Consider the following 19,817-nt stretch of genomic DNA (forward strand, 5'->3'; position numbering starts at 1 on the left):
TCATTCTCATGATGGCTTTGCTCCTTCTTCGACTTTGATCTTGTGCATGCAAGTCAAGGGACTTAATCATTTAATGTCGGCTATGGTCCATCCTATGGCTTCTTTGTGAGAGCGCAACACTGCTACCAAAGCTTCCTCTTCTCCTTCGGATAATTTACTTGAGATGATCACATGCAAAGTTTCATTTTCACCCAAAAAGGCATATTTCAAATGCTCTGGTAATTGTTTCAATTCTACCTCAGATGCCTGTAAAACAGAAAATAAAATTTTAGTTTTAGAGGAAGACAAAGATAAATCAGAATTGATTGAATTAATATTTTCAAACTCCTTTTCTTCCTCTTCGTGGCAAAGTTCAGGATCCTTAAAAAGATCATAATAAAAATTAGATTTAATATATTCATCAATTAAAGGATCTATAGTATCAACAGAATTAATTCTTTCAACGTGATCAGGGTATTTCATTACTTTGTAAACATCAAATTCAACGATCTCACCATCAAATTCCATTTTCAGTATACCACTTCTAACATCGATCTTTGTATGTGCTATGCTTAGGAAGGGTAGGCCTAAAAGTACCTCAGAATAAGTATCCGACCTGTCATGTTCCATGTCAATGACATAGAAATCTGCAGGAAAAAATAATACATCAACCTTTACTAAGACATTTTCCATTACTCCCACTGGATAGATTACAGATCGATCAACCAACTGTATGGTTATTCCTGTTTCCTTCAAAGGCTCGTTAGTAATCATTTTATATATAGAAAATGACATAACATTAATCGAAGATCCTAAGTCACACATTGTTAAAATCACCTATTTTGCAAGGTATAATGAACATACCTTGATCTTTTATCTTTGGTCGGAGCTTTCGTTGAAAAATTACAGAGACATGTTCTCCCAAATCTACCTTTTCGTGCCCCATCAATTTCCTCTTTGTAGTGTAAAGTTATTTTAAAAATCGAGCATACATTGGTACTTGTCGAATTACTTCAATAAGAGGTATGTTGACTTGAACTTTTTGGTACACCTCTAAGATCTCATTTTCTTCAGCTCTTTTATCATGCTTCATCAATCTTGATGGGAAGGGTGGTGGTGTGATTTCATGAGAAGAAAGAGAATGATGGGTATTAGACGTGCCTTGTATTTCTGAAGGTGGCGTGTTCTCTTGTTCTTTCTGATGTGCGACTTTTTCTGCTGGAACTTCGAGTGAGATAACTTTTCCACTTCGGAGTGTGATGGCACTAACATTATTTCTCGGATTTAACTCCGTTTGAGAAGGTAATCTTCCTTGTGATTCTAATTTTCCCATTGTTTGAGCTAGTCGGCTTACTTGGTTATCTAACTCTTGAAGATATATTTCGGTTTGGCTTTGGAATTTTTCCTTGGATGTAATGAACTTTTCTTGTAAAATTGCTAACTTTTCTATGAGTTCCTCCAATGATGGTCTTTGATTTGTCACGTAGCTGAAGTTTGAGTGGTCTCGCCATCCTGGATTATAAGTATTGCTGTATGGGTTGTATTGTCTTTGTGGAGGACCTGGAAAGTTCCCTACTGCATCGATTTCTGCATTGCCTCCTTCTTGTATCAGCGGGCAGTAATCCTTCGGATGGTCTAGCCTTGTGCATATCCCACATGCACTTGTTGCTCCAGATTTTCCTGTAACAAGTGAATTAACTACTTCAATTAATTTATCTAACTTATTTTCAAGGGAAAATGTACTTATCTCGTGAACCCGTCAGCTGGGTTCACTTGAAAACTATTGAGAGTTGGATGTCATGGTTGAAATCAATTCCCTTGCTGTTGTTGGGGTCATGTTGACTAATGCTCCTCCACTGGAGGCATCCACAATTTTCATCTCCATTGGTAAAAGGCCTTCATAAAAGTATTGAAGTAACGTTTTCTCACTTAATCCGTGTTGCGGACAACGTGCGCAAAGTTTTTTAAATCATTCCCAATAGTCATAAAGACTTTCTTCGGTATTTTGTTGAATGTAAAGAATGCTCCTTCGTAATTCACTTGCTTTAGTCGCTGGAGGTAAATAAATTAACCAAATCAGCTAAAGAGAAAGGGAAAACTCTCAATTTAATTTGATCATCAGTAACTCCCTGTGGTTTCATGCTAGTGCAAACCATGTGTAATTCCAACAAGTGTTTGCGCGGATCTTCAGTGGGAAAACCGTGGAAGGTAGGAAGAAGATGATGAGTCCCGTCTTTAATTGAAACGGAGTCCTGCCACTAGGAAAATTAATGAATGATGGCGTCTAAGTGACTGGAGTTGTGGCTACCTCTCAGATCGTTTGTTTTTCTTCTGCCATCGGAATGTTGTATGCGTCTGCTTCAATCTCCGGATTTGATTATAATTTTGAACTCTGCTCTTGTTCTTCTTGTCTTTTTCTCTTTTCTCGAAGCATTTGTGTGTGGATTCTTCGTGCTTGTTCTTCGATCTCCAGATCTAGATCTACTAATTCACTTGGGTTTCTTCTGGTCATAAATCAAAAAACTAGAAAAATAAATCAATACTTGTTGTTAGTCCCCGGCAACGACGCCAATTTGATAACCGTCGTTTTTCTATCAAAATAATTTTGGCATCTTAAATAGAAAGGAAAAGGTAGATAGAGAAGCAGGGTCGATCCACAAGGACTATGGTTTTTTGTGATTTAGTAAAACTCTTTGATTTAGAGGATGATAGAGTTCTAGATGAAGTTGAAAATATATAATAAATAAAATAAATAATTATAATTTAAAAAGAAAAAATAATAAAATAAATAATAATAAATAAAAAGGGAAAATAATAAAATAATAAATAATATTAGTAAAGATTAAAAAAATTGGTTTTTTAAAAGTTGTTTTTAAAATAAAAGATAAAAATTAAATAAAATTAAATAATTAAATAAATAATCTAAGAGATTGAGATAAAGAAAAACTTATAGTGAAAGCATCCTCAGACTTCAGCTTTGCCTCAAATTCCTCGGATCATCGAAACAGATTTTTACTTCAAGATTCACGTCGGCTTACAAGGACAATTCTTCGCTGTCAACTCGGATTGTGTTGTTACAACAATAAATGATTCCAGTCTCAGTTTCTTCTTAGAAAACAATTTTTCTAAGTGCGTCTTCGGGAAGTTGAATATGCTTCAATAAGCAAATCCTTCTTCAAACATTAACCATAACAATATCCGAACCAATGTCGAAATCATTTTGATTTGAAAAGTAAGCTCAGAAAACAGAGAGAAAATCTGAAGCGATTTAAGTACCTTACAATTCTCACGTTTGGAATTGAGCCTTCGCTTTAGTCTTCGGCTTGAAAGAAAATTAGCTAAGCATGACCAAAGTCATACTTAGCATAATTGAAAAGCATGCGAAAAATAGAGAGAAAGTTAGAGAGAAAAAGAAGATTTTATTCTCAGATGAGAGAGATATGTTTCCAGGCTTACCCTGAGAGGGTATTTATAGCCTTCAAATTCTTAAAAATAAGCTAAAACATCTTAAATCCTAATTAAAATACTTAAAACTATTTAAAATAAAATACCTAAAAAATAATATTTAAAATAATATTCTAAATCCTAATTAAAATACTAAAACCTACTTAAACTAAAATACCTAAAACAAAGTTCAAATATAAAAATAATATCCTAAAATTTAATTAAAATACTAAAACCTATTTAAACTAAAATACAAAGATAAAATATAATGTTTAAAATATTATCCTAAACTTGAGTTTAATTCAAATCCAAATTCCAACCAGCTTTGATTCCGAAAATTAAAAAAACTACAGAATTCTGTCATTTTTGTGCAATTTCCAAAATCTGACGTCCTGCACAGAAAATGAATCAAAACGAACAATTAAGCCACAAAAACCAATAATTAATGAGTAATTTAAAAGCAAAATATTAACTAAATTAAGCACTTATCAAACATAAGATATAATCACTTTCTTTTTGTTTAATTAAGATGTGGTCACCCCTAGTTAACAGTTGTTAACAGTAGTTAAATATTTGATATAATTACACATTTGGTCTCTGTTATTTACATATTCTCTCAATTTAGTGTTGCTTTTAATCAATTAAAATAAATTTAATCCTCTAATTGAATGATGTCAGATGTCATGCCATATGTCATCATTCGGTTGAAGGACTAACTTTATTTTAATTTAATATATTTATTTCCACCAATCAAAGAATAATATTTGACACCCTCTGGTTGAAAGAAAACAAAGGAAAGTAAATTGAGACAAAAAAGATTCAAACCTTCATCTATTAAGAAACTAAACATGTATCCGATCGTTAAGCCAAGATTATTGCTTGGTTTAAAGTGGACAACATGGTGTATATATTTTGTATCTTAGTGTATAAATACTTAAATTCATAATATTTTATATATATTAACTTAAAAGTATTTTTATATTAACTTATTAAATATATTTTATTATTAACTTAATTTAAAAATATATATTTTATAGTAATATTTAATTAAAAATATGACTAAATTGAGAGAATATGTAAATAATAGGGATCAAATGTGTGATTATACCAACTATCATATCAAATATTCTGTTAATTGTTAACAACAGTTAACCCGTGATGACTACATATTAATTAAATAAAAATAAAAGTGACCATATCTTTATTAAATAAAAACGAAAGTGATCACATCTTATATTTTTCGAAATCAGTGGTTATAAGTGGACAAAATACAAACATAAATAATTATCTCTATAGTTAACCCTAAAAAAATTCATTGGTTTCTATTCAATACAGTAAATGCTAAGCTTAGCCTATACATCATTTGCATTTGATGTGGACATGGATGGGTCAGGCCTATACATGCTTCATCGTTCTGTCCGCTCCTAAATAAACGTTTACAATTAAATCCCTTAAAAATAATTAAAATAGGATGCAAAAGTTAAAAGAAAGGGTTTTTTCCTTATACTCCATGTGGGTAAATTAATTGGTCCAATAGATCACATCTGAATTTATTTTGTAATTTATGAAATTTATTTTTAAATTCATTAAATATTTTAGAAAAAGGAAAAAATTTAAAAATTGCAACGTGACGAGTTTGCCTTGAATATAAAAAAACTAACCATTTATATCTGTTGTGCAACGGGCAGCTGCAACGGTTAGCATGGTACTTGTAACCTCGAAGTGACGAATTTGGTGGAACTATTGAAAAATTAGTTGTTTGTGATCGTTAGGTTTGTGGTTATAAATAGGGATTTGAGGTTTAGGTTTTTATAGTGTTTTGTTAAGAAAAAATTGAGAGAAATTCGTATATTCTGAAAATTTCTGAAATATGTCTATTCGAGATGAAATGTTACGCCTCGATCATGTCTATATTTCTTCGCTTGAGCTCGGTTTGGAAGAAGAATAGGGCATTCTTCAGTGAGGAATCACACTCAGAGATATGCATAAGCGAATTATTATATATCTGCAACAATCCGGGTTGTATCCAACCATATTTCTGTGTGGTTTTAAGGTGAATCCAACATTGATTTTGGCTCTGATTGAACGTTGGAGGCCTGAGACGCATACTTTTCATTTTTCGAATTGTGAAGCGACAATTACATTGGAAGATATCACTTACCAACTCGGTGTTCCGGTTAACTGTACGACACTAGTAAGGCACAACGATTTCAACCGGTTTGGAATTGTTCACCGAAATATGCCACCATAAAAGGTCTTAGAGGGGTACCAGATACAAATCACTTGGTTGGAGCTCGAATTCAATGTGATAAACGACTTTACCGAGGATGAAGTTATTTTTGCAGCTCGAACGTATCTGCTTCAATTGATCGGAGGGATATTGTTATTGGATAAATTTCAGTATCTTCCAATATTGGAGAATTTTATTGAGTGTCGCAACACTAGTTGGGGCACGATGATTTTGCTTTTTTTTTATATCGGGAACTTTGCAAGGCAATAATGATCGAATGGGGTCAAAAAGCTTATGTAGCAGGTTGTCTAGTCCTACTACAATTGGATTGAAGGTTAATGAGATGCAATGCAAAACTCTCAAGCATCTTCAACCGAACATGCGAGTAAGGGTGAATGTGATCATATTATATGTGGTCAACAAGATAGCCAACTCTAGTCAATGACGGCAATGATAGCTTCAAATACTATAAATCCATCACCGTATTATAAAGGTGGATTTTAAAGTGGAGTGATGTTCAATACACATCCTCTTCAAGAAGCAAATAAAGATAAAGAGGAAGACGATCAAGGTGGACGGCATGATGTATTCGACGAGCCCTCCGCCATTATCATTCGAACACTCATCGATACCGTCAACAACTACGAAAATATAAATAAATTTTATTATTCATTGTATTAGTTAATAAGAACTCTTTTACTATTATTTGTAAAAAAATTAGTTTGTATTTATTTAATTTATTTAATAATTTTTAATTAATATATATTTTTACGTTATGTTTGAAAAAATCGTCACGTTGATGTGTCGAGTTTCAACGGTTAATTTTTTTAAAATTTCAAAAGTTGCCCATTGCACAATGATTAATTTTAAAAACATCAATGCAAACTTGTCACCTCGGCATGACGAGTTTTGCAGTTTTTAATTTTTTTTCTTTTTATAAAATATTTAATGATTTAAAAAAAATTAATTTATTAATGGATTTATCACGTCGATGTGACGAGTTCCTCTGAATATATTAAAATATTAACCCACATGGAACCCACTTACCCGAGACCATTAAAAAATATTTCTAAGCAAACTCATCATCTCGAACCCGCCATGACGAGTTTCATCGTTACTATAACATTTATCGTAAAATGCAAAATAAATACGGGTGTAATCTATTGGGCCAATTAATTTACCCGCCTTGGGTATTGGGGAAAAAAGCCTAAAAGAAAGTACCCAAGGTGAAGTCTCAAAACCTTTATGGTTAAACCCAAACAATCTGATTCATTACAAGGCCAAGTCTCTATGTCACAAGCAAATATAAGCCCTATTCTATTAAATAGTTATTTCCGTTCATACTTTTTTTAAAGAGTATTTTAATTCTATCAATTTATTTGCAGTGAAAACTCTTTTTTATTAAGCTAAAAGTGATTACAAGTAGTGATTGTTCTAAATATATTCTTAATTATTTAATAATGAATACTCAATTACCCTGTTACAGACAATGGTACTCGAATTCGTGATCTCTAAGAATAACAACGATTCCTTTAACCACTAAGATAAGTTGGTTTATGCTTTTCAGTAAAAAAATCTTGAGTTTAGAGTATTGATAGTTTATTGATTAATAGCTTTCATCTATATAGTGAATTTTTTATCCTAAAATAAAACGTTACGGGTCAAAATACTAAAAAAATCAATTCAAGCATATATTTAATAAAACATTAAGAGTATTTTGTATCATTACGAATATAAATTTCAACCCATTCTTGTAATTGATTCATGAGATGAAAATCCCATAAACTAATTCTTGGTTTCAACTCATTTGTATCATTAAATTCCATTTTAAGCACTAATTATCAATTTATTGATTTTACCATTAAAATCAAGAATTATTTGTTTTTGAAAATTAATTGAAAAAATAATTTGAATTAAGAATGTACTAAAGGATACCGGGTGTGGTCACCCATCAAAATTCTAAAGTCTCGTATCGTAGAGGAATTTTGTTTGTATTTTTTTTTTTATTGATAATATCATTTTAAATATTTAAATTTCTAATATAACTTTCTAATTTCGTATCCTACACAAAATCTGTCTTTCCATGTGAACAAAGATAAATAATTTGAAAAATTTTACTGTTCAACCATGCAAAAATGAAGAAGAAAAGCGTAAACTAAGTTAAATATGATCATGTATGAGATGAGTGAGACAGAATAGTTAGTACCCGAAAATAAAGATTGGCCTATTCTTTTTTCCTGTGAATGTTGCATTCTTTATTTTATATATATATATTGAGATTGGTTAAGCCAAAACCCTTATGAAAATGAGGTGTTTCTTTATTTACCCTTTAATGAGACAATCCATTACATATGCACGCATTATTACCCTCAGATCTGCCATTAGTTTGCTAAAGAAACTCACTTTATTAGATTTGCTTCACCAACTAACAACAAGAATGAATTTGGAAGAGTAAAGTAACTTACATAAATGTTACGTCTTACCAAACAAAACATGTTTCTTACATTATATAATATAGTTCTTTCTTTTCCTTTTCTGGATTGATTTTGCGAAGGAAATAATATCGAATAAATCAAGTGAACAGGGGGAAAAAGGAAACTGATGGTCTTCTTTATCCTTAATTAGCAACTTCCAAGTTCCTTGTTAATGTCTACATGGTTAGTTGAGGAGTTTCGAGATGTCTTTTCGCTTGATCAAACAGATGACACTATAAAGAATGTTAGAACGTTTGCTTCTCTAAGACCTCCATGTCTGCTTGAACACGTTTATCTACAGATATTCAAACAAGAACAGGTTATTTGTAATTAACTCTTTGACACAACAGCGGAGATCCACCATTGCTTGCACCTGCATCTTCATGTTAACAGCTAACTACACATAGATAAACCAATACACACACACACACACACAGAGTAACATGATGTCTGCAATATACACCTATATTTCTATGATTAATTATAGCTAATGAGATTGACAGATCATGCATATGGACCCAATTCAATGAAAAGATAAATTAGAGAACATGTAAAGAAAACTTTTACTTGGATATGTATAACTTAGATCTAGTAAGAAAGTCAAAAGATTTAATATGCAGTTAAATGAAACCCTAACTTACGAAGATGAAAACAGGAAGGGAAACCGCAATTCTGCAAATTATAATATTCCTAATTGGAAACGGAAACAATGATACGGCTCTGTCCTTCGCCACAAGTACATAAGGTAAATGAATCAGTACTATGCACAGTAAACCCTTGGAAAATTAACAGAAATCCCTAGCACGCAGCCATTGTCCTTTACACAGATAAGTAATAAAATCAAAGAACAAAGAGAAAGAGAAGTGGATGACAGATAGAGAGTGAGCACGCAGAGCTTCAACCATGAAAGGCTCAAGCATGCAAGAAAGTACCCTGTGTGCTCACTCTCTTCTGTCACCTCCCTTACCCTAAAATCCCTTTGTCTTAGCAGACCAAACCCCATGCCCTGGAGCTGGAGTTCTAAGACTAATTCCCAAGCTAACTATACGATGAGTGTATATTATATATACCCAGAAATGTATCAATATTGGGCTACTGAAACATCTCTTGGTTTTGTTTTGCTTTGGTGGGGGAAACAATGGAGTTAGGGGGCTTTATATAGAATGGAAAAGGTGGTTGCATCACGTTTGGAATAAATATGGGCTATCTATTATTGGTCATCCCCTAATATTTTAATACCATTTCCAGAATTATAGAAAGTATATTATTTCTCAATTAGTTTTTTTTTCTAATGAGAGGAAGGAATATTATATATAATGATTTTTAAGAAATACACTGTGTTGTAAAGTCTATAATAACCGAAGCTATGACACTGCAATTGTATCACTTTTGTAATCTCAACCCTAATTTAATACTACAAGGAGATAAATTACCCGAAATTAAACTCATACTTTTATGTTGAATGAAGCTTCATTGTAATTAAATGTATAGATCGATTAACAATTAATTATTGTTATATAAATTTAAATTATTTTTAATATTTTAAATTATTTAGCATTTATTATAATAATCTCATTTTTCAATGAATTTAAAATTCAAGTTAGAATATTAAATTTAAAGATCATTTTTATAACGAAGATTTATATACAGAAAATTTGAATTACAAATTGGGCAGTAGTTCTTTTACTATCATTAACATTACGATAATTTAAAATTTTTATGAGTAATTATTTATATTCTAATGAGATGAGATGATATATATTTCAAATAATGTTATGATTTAAATTTTAATATTTTAAAAATAATTACTTCCATAATTATAATAGAATCAGCCTATAAATCTAATATTGATAACCAGCTAATACTTAGTTTTAATCAAACTTGTTTATCAATGTTTTTTTATAAAGTGATTGACTAATCATTTAAATTATTATTTCAAGAAAGACTTTTGCATTAATTAAACAAATTAATTATATATATATATTCTGAAATTATGATATATAAAATAATAAGGCATTATAAATGTATTTGTATCAAGACAAAGGGCCACAGAAATGTAAGCAGAGTCATTACAGATTACAATTACCAATGCATCTTGTAATATACGATTTCTGAAAATGATCACCTGCGACAGTCTTAATATACGACTTCCGGAAATGATCACCTGCGACAGTCTTAATATACGATTAAAAAAAACGCTACTAATTTTATTATTATTTAAATTATTTTTATTGGTTTTGTTATTTTTTTACCGGTTTTATTATTATTAGGTATTTTACCAAAAATATTAAAAAACATTGATATTTTAAATAGAAATAATAATATTTTAGATAATTTTTTTAAATATTTTATTATTTAAATAATAACAAAACTGTCAATATTTTTTTAGTTGCTATAAATCTCCCCATCCTCAGTCTTTTCCTGTCAAATGTCTTGTTGTAGACCGGGAAGTTCTACAGTGTGACACCCTTGATTTACAACTAAAAAAAGGCGTTATCGATTTTGTTATTTAAATAATAACAAAATCTGTAAAAAAATTACTTAAAATATTATTATTTCTGTCTAAAACATCAATATTTTTTAATATTTATGGTAAAGTGCCTAACAATAACAAAATCGGTAGAAAAAATAACAAAACCGGTAAAATAACCAATAATAATAAAACCTGTAGAAATAATAATATTTTCGATAATTTTTTACTGATTTTATTATTTAAATAATAACAATATTGATAATACTTTTTTAACTATATATTAAAACTGCGGTACACGATCATTTCCCGTTGTGACACCATTTAATTTGTTTGCAGTCATTTGCATGCTTTGATTTCCAAGAAAGCGTTTAACCATATTACTAGAGATTTTCAATTGTTTTGTTTAATTAATTCAACACCTCTAATTTTCCGTCACAATATCTTGACATTAATTTTTTTCTTATTTAGATTTCGAACCCTCACAAATATAAAAAATAATATTCTTTTCGTCCATTCAATCGGTCCATTATTGATTTTTAAAAAGTTAAAAATTTTAAACTTTAACAATGGTTATTTTAAATAATTAAAATTTATAAAATACATATTTAAAAACAATTTAATTTAAAGTTTTAAATTTTTTTACAAAATCCAAATAATAAACTACCATACCTTATCATACGACTCCCACTAATACATATTCCTATACTAAATATTAAACACTCAATTAAATTAATAATTTAAAAATCGTTTGTAAGTCACTTTTTGTTCTCCCAAACCCAAACCATGCATGCTTCACCCTCTAATGTAATGATGCAATCCGCGTTGATCCAATTACTTCATCTTAATAAAGATCATTTACCACTATGATACACGTAATCGTTGTTTATACATATGAGTTATCAATTATTTAATCCTCTACTCTTCTTTCATCATTGTTTAGACATAAATGATTAAAGAAAGAAGATGAGCCCATAATGGAGATGGAGAATAGCCAAATTGACTAGTTTAATTTAGTGAAGAATGATGACAGATGGTGGGTACAAATACTGAAAACAACATAAAAATTTTCCCATTATGGAAGCAAACTCTAAACTTTCCCATTCAAGATCGTCAAGAGTTGAAGATGAGAGAGAGTCTGAGAAAGGGGCCGCCGCCCACCTTCCATACACGTGGGATCCCATTTTCCCAGCAGCTTTCCAAAACAAATCAATCCCACCCCCCAACTTGCTCTACAATTATGATACGCATATTCTTTATGCAAATGCTTGATGCTTCGTGACTTATTAATTAGTTCCTTTTATTTTAAATTTTGAGTCTAGAGTTCAATCAATATTTATTGATGAAAGAAATGAGATTGCAGTTGTTTCTTTTGCTTCATTTCTAATCATGATTTGAGTGGAGAGTCGGATGGTTGTTCAATTGAGGGGAAAACGAAATTTACGAATTGGAGGAGATGATAAACAATCGAAAGAGATACAAATAATAAAAAAAATAGGTATCTGATTATCAAATATAGATTTAATTAATAAATCACCTAGGTTTATCAGTGTTCACATAAAAAATTTTAAAAAATTCTAGAGATTTTAAAATTTGATAGACGAAAGACTGATAATAAAGATGTGACTTGCAGAAAAGATCTAAAATAGTGGCACTAAGATCTTAATATTATGATTAAAGGAATTATAATTTCTTTCAAGTGTATAGAAGGGAGGAAGTGTTGGGGTTATGTTATCCTATCTGTTTCTACTACTACTTTTGGTAAGTTGGTGGAGAATGGAGATGGGTGTGGATTACAAATGGCAACATGGGGGAAGCTTCCCTATTGGCCGAGACACAGCCATAAGTTTATTTTTCCTTTGCATCTCCTACCATAATCTATTCTGTTCTTTTTTCCACTTGGGATGTTCAATCCAAAATAAATAAAAAATGATTTTGTAAGAGCGTGGATTTCCCCAATCTTTTGCTGTTGAATGGTGTCCAATTAAATAATTGTAGTTGACCTCGATGCCGTGAGAATCATCCCCATTCGGAATAATTCCCTTTTTCTAAGTTTATGGGAAGCGGACAGTGGAAGGAAGAAGACAATCAACTGTTTCTTCCCAACAAAAGAAAACCATGGAGTATCTGAATTAAGTATCCCCTTGTCTGAGAAAATGTGTGTGTGTATATATTAAAAGAAAAGTAAAAGAGAGATGTGGATGTAACCCCCTAGACCCGGCCTATGCGTTTCGACTAAGTCTAGTGGATCGCATTATAATTATTAAAGACATTTTTCGCAACCGTTATTCCATCAATAAAATCACATTATAAAACATGAAATTATAATTATTTATACTATCAAAATCCAACTCGTAAATATAGTACAAATAAATAATAATTTAATTTAAAACATGTCTTCAAATCCAAAATCACAATAAACCGAGCAGTAGTAGTAGAAGTGTTATCATTATAAAATCCGATATTTTAAAATAAGGTCCATGTCACCAAAATAAAGTAAACTTGCCAGATAAAAACATTACAATCTGATTTACTTCAAGAGATATGTTTATCCTCCAAGTGCTCGAACCAAGGTATCTACCCAACAGTATCTGAAAGGGAAAACATTTTCAAAGGTGAGCTAGGCTCAGTGTGTCCCAACATTTCCATAAAACCACAATAGGTACAAATCATAGTCCAGTAATCTCACAAATTCGTAAAAGAGTTTAACTTTTTGAAAATCATAGTTTAAACCCTTTTCTGGTACACCATCAGTAGTTTCCAAAATTATTTTCCATATAGCTTACTTTATGCACATAGCAAAAAGAAAGCCGACTTAAGGATAGGCTCTGAAGCTTGTATCCTTAAGCCCAAGTCAATAAGTCCATACAGCTTACCCTAAGCACACAGCAAAGGAAAGCCGACCTAATGAAACATCTTGGGGCCCTCAAGAGTCACATTAGGCCCAGTTAGCTTGATCAGAGCTATTCCATCGTATTTCAATTCCAAATTCAATTGCACCGTGACATAAACTCCATAAATCCAAAAACATGGTAATCATATACCATTTCAAAACAAAAATTAGATAGCAGCCATATTCCATAAATTGTCACATTAAATTGGTGCATCCATAAAACAATAGCCAATGAATTCGGTGTACCACGTATTAAAACCAATAAACAGTTCAATAAAAAATAGGGAACACACCTCGACAATAGATTCAAATAACAAATCTACTGATTGCTGGTTTCACCACGCTCTGCTACAGTTTTCGAACGGGTAAATACTGGCACACGTGGTTTAACTGATCTAGAAGAGCTGGGTCGAGCTGTCGAACGATCCGGAGAGTCTCTTGTACCTTCAAACAATAATATTTATCAGTCTCAAATCCTATTTAATTGTTCAAAGCTAAACTTCTTAAGTATATACGCATTTTTCGGGTTTGACTATCAATTTGAGGTATTTCGAGTCTGAATTTGGCCAAACGGATTACGGAATCGGAATCAGGACGTCGAAAAACATAAGTATGACTTTTTGAAAATTCAAATTCTTGGTCAAAGTCAAGTCAACCACTTTGACCGTAGATTTGGAGACCTTCGGATTCGAATTTGACAAAACAGACCACGGAAACGGATTCGGCACGTCGAAAACTATCAGGATAGGTATACTCGGAAAAGATTAACGGTCGTTTAATGCTCGTCAAAGCCATTTTAAGTTTGGTCAAAGAAAGTCAACGGTCAACGGTCAACGGTCAACGGTCAACGGTCGGGTCGGGTCGGGTCAACGGTCGGGTCGGGTCGGGTCAACGGTCGGGTCGGGTCAGACCGGTCAAACCGAGTCAGACCGGTCAAACCGTTCGAACCGGTTGAAACCGGTCAAACCGGTCAGAACCGGTTGAAAACCGGTTAAACCGGTTTCCAGCAGCCACTCGCCCTGCGGCGGCGCGTGTGGCGCGTGAGGCGTCCTCCGGGGCCCTAAAAATCCCGGAAAAATTTCTAAAAATTATTTTGAGCGATTTCAAGATACTTACAACGATCGTTCAAATTTTTGAACGGCGGAGAGCTCGATTTCAAATCGGCCGAATCTTTGACTGCACCACCTCCTCACGCGCCGCCGTCTACGGCGGACAAGGTTGACACCGGTGAACTCGGAACGGCACAAGGAACACGATGGTGCGGGAGGTGTCGTAAACGGAGCAACGATCAGCGGTGAATTTAAGATTTCCTCGGCGATAGAGCTAACAAAACCGTCGCTACTTTGACTGGAAATTCCCGACGTTTGGCCGCGTTTCGCTTCAATTAATTTGGAGGGTTTGTTCCTCGCTCGATGATGAACACAACGGTGGGTTTAAAACGATGATCGGAATTTGGACGGCGTCGGAATCGGAGTTGGAAACTGCGTATGGGAAAGGAAAATTGGAAGCCTTTTGGTTCTGAAAATCAGAACCATATGCACGCTTATAATCAAGCTGCCGACAGTTTTAGGGTAAATTCAAGGCTTGGTCCTTGGATTTTCTTCACTTCTAAAATGGCCTATAAACTCTCATAATTTTGATTTAGTCACCAACAATTTACCAATTTTCACAATTAACCTCTAAAATTTCAATTAAATATTATTTTGAAAATCGGGTTGTTACAATTCTCCCCCTCTACAAGAAATTTCGTCCTCGAAATTTACCTTATGAGAATAGTTGAGGAAACTGAGCCTCCATTGACTCCAATGTCTCCCAAGTAGCTTCTGAGGTCCTCGATTTCTCCACTGAACTTTGACCATTGGAATTCGTCTATTCCGAAGAACTCGTTCATCTCTCTCCAAGATCTGAATGGGCTCCTCTCATATGACAAATCAGGTCTCAGCTCTACTTCTTCAACTTGAATAATGTGACCTGGATCTGGACGGTATCTCCTCAACATTGATACATGAAAGACATCATGAATACGACTTAGCTCAGAAGGCAACTCAAGCTGATATGCAACAGGTCCTACCCTCTTCAAGATACGAAATGGTCCAATAAATCTGGACTTAATTTACCCTTACGCCCGAATCTCAATACTTTCTTCCAGGGTGAAACCTTTAAAAAGACCTGATCTCCAGCCTCAAACTGTATATCTTTCCTTCTTTGATCTGCATAAGACTTCTGCCTATCAAATGCCTCTTTCAGACGGTCACGAATCAATCTGACTGTGTCCTCCGTCTCTCGCACTAACTCAGGTCCCAACGTCTTCCTATCACGCAACTCAGTCCAACAGATCGGAGTGCGACATTTACGCCCATAGAGTGCTTCATAGGGTGCCATACGAATACTGGTCTGATAACTGTTATTGTAAGCAAATTCAGCCAACGGCAAAAAGTTCTCCCAACTACCATGAAAATCGATTACGCAACCCCGCAACATATCCTCCAGAATCTGAATTACTCTCTCAGATTGACCATCAGTTTGTGGATGAAAGGATGTACTATAATCCAATCTTGTTCCCAAAGCCGTATGTAACGCCTTCCAAAATCTCGAAGTAAATCTCGGATCTCGATCAGAAATAATAGACAATGGAACACCATGCAATCTGACAATCTCTGAAATATACAATATTGCCAGCTTATCCAAAGTATAATTTACTCGCACAGGAATGAAGTGAGCTGACTTTGTAAGTCTGTCAACAATCACCCAAACTGAATCTTTTTTCAAAGGAGTCATAGGCAAGCCAGTAACAAAATCCATAGTAATACGCTCCCATTTCCATTCAGGAATCTTGATAGGTTGTAACAAACCTGATGGATGTTGATGTTCTGCCTTAACTTGTTGACAAGTCAAACACCTAGCCACAAAGTCAGATATGTCTTTCTTCATACCAGTCCAATAATACCTCTCTCTCAAATTCCGGTACATCTTATCTCCTCCGGGGTGCATAGCATATGGACTACTATGAGCCTCAGTAAGGATAGTCTGCCTCAATTCAGCGTCATCAGGCACACAATATCTACCTTTAAAGCATAAAACTTCATCCTGATCAATTGCGTAATCTGTGTTTGTCCCCTGCTCTACTTGCTCAAAGATGGAAAGCAAGGAGCTATCAAGGGGCTGCTTAGCTTTGATCTCATCAACCAAGGTCGGCTTAACTTGCAATTCTGCTAACAAAGTGCCATCGTCATATAAATTCATCTTGGCCATTAAAGACCTCAACTCCGATACCGTCTTTCGACTCAAAGCATCTGCTACAATGTTAGCTTTACCAGGGTGGTAATCAATCACGCAATCATAATCCTTTAGAAGCTCTAACCAGCGACGCTGTCTCAAATTAAGTTCCTTCTGGGTCAGAAGATACTTTAAGCTCTTATGATCTGTGAAAATGTAACACTTCTCTCCATAAAGATAGTGTCTCCAAATCTTCAAGGCAAAAATTACTGCTGCCAGCTCTAAATCGTGAGTAGGATAATTACACTCATGCGGTCGCAGCTGACGGGATGCATAAGCCACCACCTTACTTTCCTGCATTAAAACACAACCAAGTCCTGAATGTGAAGCATCACTATACACTGTAAAATCCTTCCCGGACTGTGGTTGAATCAACACCGGTGCTTGAGTCAAAACCGCCTTTAATTTCTCAAAGCTCTCTTGTTGTGCCTCGCCCCAGTCAAACGACACATTCTTCCTTAACAACTTTGTCAAAGGAAGCAATGATCGAAAAGCCCTCAACAAAACGTCGATAATAACCAGCCAAGCCCAAGAAACTGCGGATTTCAGATACGTTCTTAGGTCGTTTCCAATTCATAATAGCCTCTATCTTGCTGGGATCAACCTGAACACCTCGCGCAGAAATAATATGCCCCAAAAATGACACTTCTTGAAGCCAAAACTCACACTTGCTTAGTTTGGCATATAGACGATGCTCTCTCAAAGTCCGCAGAACGATCTTCAAATGCTCGTCATGCTCTGCCTCAGTACGAGAATAGATTAGAATATCGTCAATGAAGACCACCACAAATTGATCCAAATATGGTCGGAACACCCGATTCATCAAATCCATAAAAGCTGCAGGAGCGTTCGTCAAACCAAAAGGCATCACTAAAAATTCATAATGACCATATCTAGTGCGAATGGCCGTTTTTTGCAACATCAGATCCTTTAACTTTCAATTGATAATACCCCGAACGAAGATCAATTTTAGAGAATACAGTAGCTCCTCGCAATTGATCAAATAAGTCATCAATCCTGGGTAATGGGTATTTATTCTTGACCGTCATCTTGTTCAATTTCCGATAGTCAATACATATCTTAGCGACCCATCCTTCTTTTTCACGAATAGAACTGGAGCTCCCCATGGTGAAGTACTATGTCGGATAAATCCTCGATCGAATAATTCTTGCAATTGGACTTTCAACTCCTTAAGTTCCTTTGGAGCCATACGATAAGGTGCCATAGAAATAGGTGAAGATCCTGGATAAGTCTCAATCTCGAACTCTACCTCTCTATCAGGAGGTAACCCAGGCAACTCCTCCGGAAAAACATCAGGAAACTCGCTAACTGTACGAATCTCCTCGATCGTGGACAATGCACCTTTGGTGTTCAAAATACAAGCAATGAAGGTCTCATATCCCTTTCGGATCATACGATCAATTTCCATCGCTGAAACTATATTGGAGAGATAGCCACGCCGTTCCCCAATTAACACAACAGTCCGACCATCTGAAGTCTTCAGAGTAGCCCGCTTGTATTCGCAATCCAGCTTTACCTTGTGTTTATTCAACCAATCCATTCCAAGAATTAGATCAAACTCCTCTAGAGGAAGCCCATAAGATCAGCGAGAAAAATTTCTCCCTGAACCTCGAGAGGGCAACACCGAAATACTTTATTCACTAATACTGCTTGTCCTACTGGACTCGTACTGTAACAGTATTTTCAGTGTTCTCTATCGGAATCTGAAGGTTTCGAGATACTGAGCTCGATACATAGGAGTGAGTGGAGCCATTGTCCAGTAATGCAAAGTATGGGATAGAATAAATAGTAAATGTACCTGCAATAACCTCAGGCTCATCTCTGTCATCACGACGTCTAGTTGCATAAACCAAAGCTGGCTGTCTAGCCTCAGAAGCTGTTGGCCCTCTATTTTGCTGAGGTCGGGCTCTACTGTCTGTCCTGGACGCTGATCCTCGAGTCTTTCCTTGACTACGATCTCTAATTGGGGTCTGTACTGTAGTCTGCGAACGCACAGTTTGGGTAGTGGTCTGCTCAAACGAAACTAACTGAGGACAATCTCTCCGATAATGACCACTAGATCCACACTGATAGCAAAGACCCATCTTCTTACGACACTCTCCTGAGTGTTGTTTACCACAATACTCACAAAGGGCCATTATAATACGACGAGGAACCTCCTCGACTGACAGCTAAAGGTGAGGATGCTGCAGGCCTGAAACGTGTATTGCTTCTCTGAGGAGCTGAAGTACGAGTCCTCTTTCCGGACTGTGCTGATGACTCCATCGGGCCTGAAAATTTCTTAGATCGATCTTGATCAACACGCTCTCTACCAGAAGCTAAAAACTCCACCTCTTCCGCATCTTTGGCTCTGCCCACCAGCACATCAAATCTCATCCTGATGGGTTACAACTTGCCTACGCAGCTCGTATCTGAGTCCAAGGGCAAATTTACGACATCGATCTCTCTCCGTAGGTACCATACTGAATCCATACTTCAGCAATTTCAGGAACTCGATCTCATATTCAGAAACAGTCATGTCTCCCTGAACCAGGTCTTGAAACTGTTGTCGTCTCTGAGCTAGGTAGCGCTCTCCCAGAAACGGCTCCGAAAGCGATCCTTAAAGAAATTCCAGGTCAAACGATCGGTAGGAACACTACTGGTCACTGACTCCCACCAAGTGTAGGCATTGCCATCTAACATCGCCACAGCACCCTGATATCTCTTAATTGAGTCCAAACTCAACTGATCCATGCTCTCTCTGTATCCTGGAGCCAATCCTCAGCTTCAGTAGGAGCTCCACTATCTGTCCCCCAAAAGTTCTAACTCCATTGGCAATCAAAGTCTGCGAAATAGGAACCTCAGATACACACCAGTAGCTCTGACTGCTCCCTGTATTAACTGCAGAAATTGTCTACCAAAATTCTCATCCAAAGCAACTCCGGTAGACTCTAACTCAATATCGTCGCTTCCTATTATCGGTGTAGTCATGCCAATACCAGCGGCAGGAGGCAGATCCGTTGGGGTCGTAGGCGCATGATCACCTATCGA

This window comes from Hibiscus syriacus, unplaced genomic scaffold (assembly GCF_006381635.1).
Source record: "Hibiscus syriacus cultivar Baekdansim isolate YM2019G1 unplaced genomic scaffold, ASM638163v2 tig00016279_pilon, whole genome shotgun sequence".
Taxonomy (NCBI): domain Eukaryota; kingdom Viridiplantae; phylum Streptophyta; class Magnoliopsida; order Malvales; family Malvaceae; genus Hibiscus; species Hibiscus syriacus.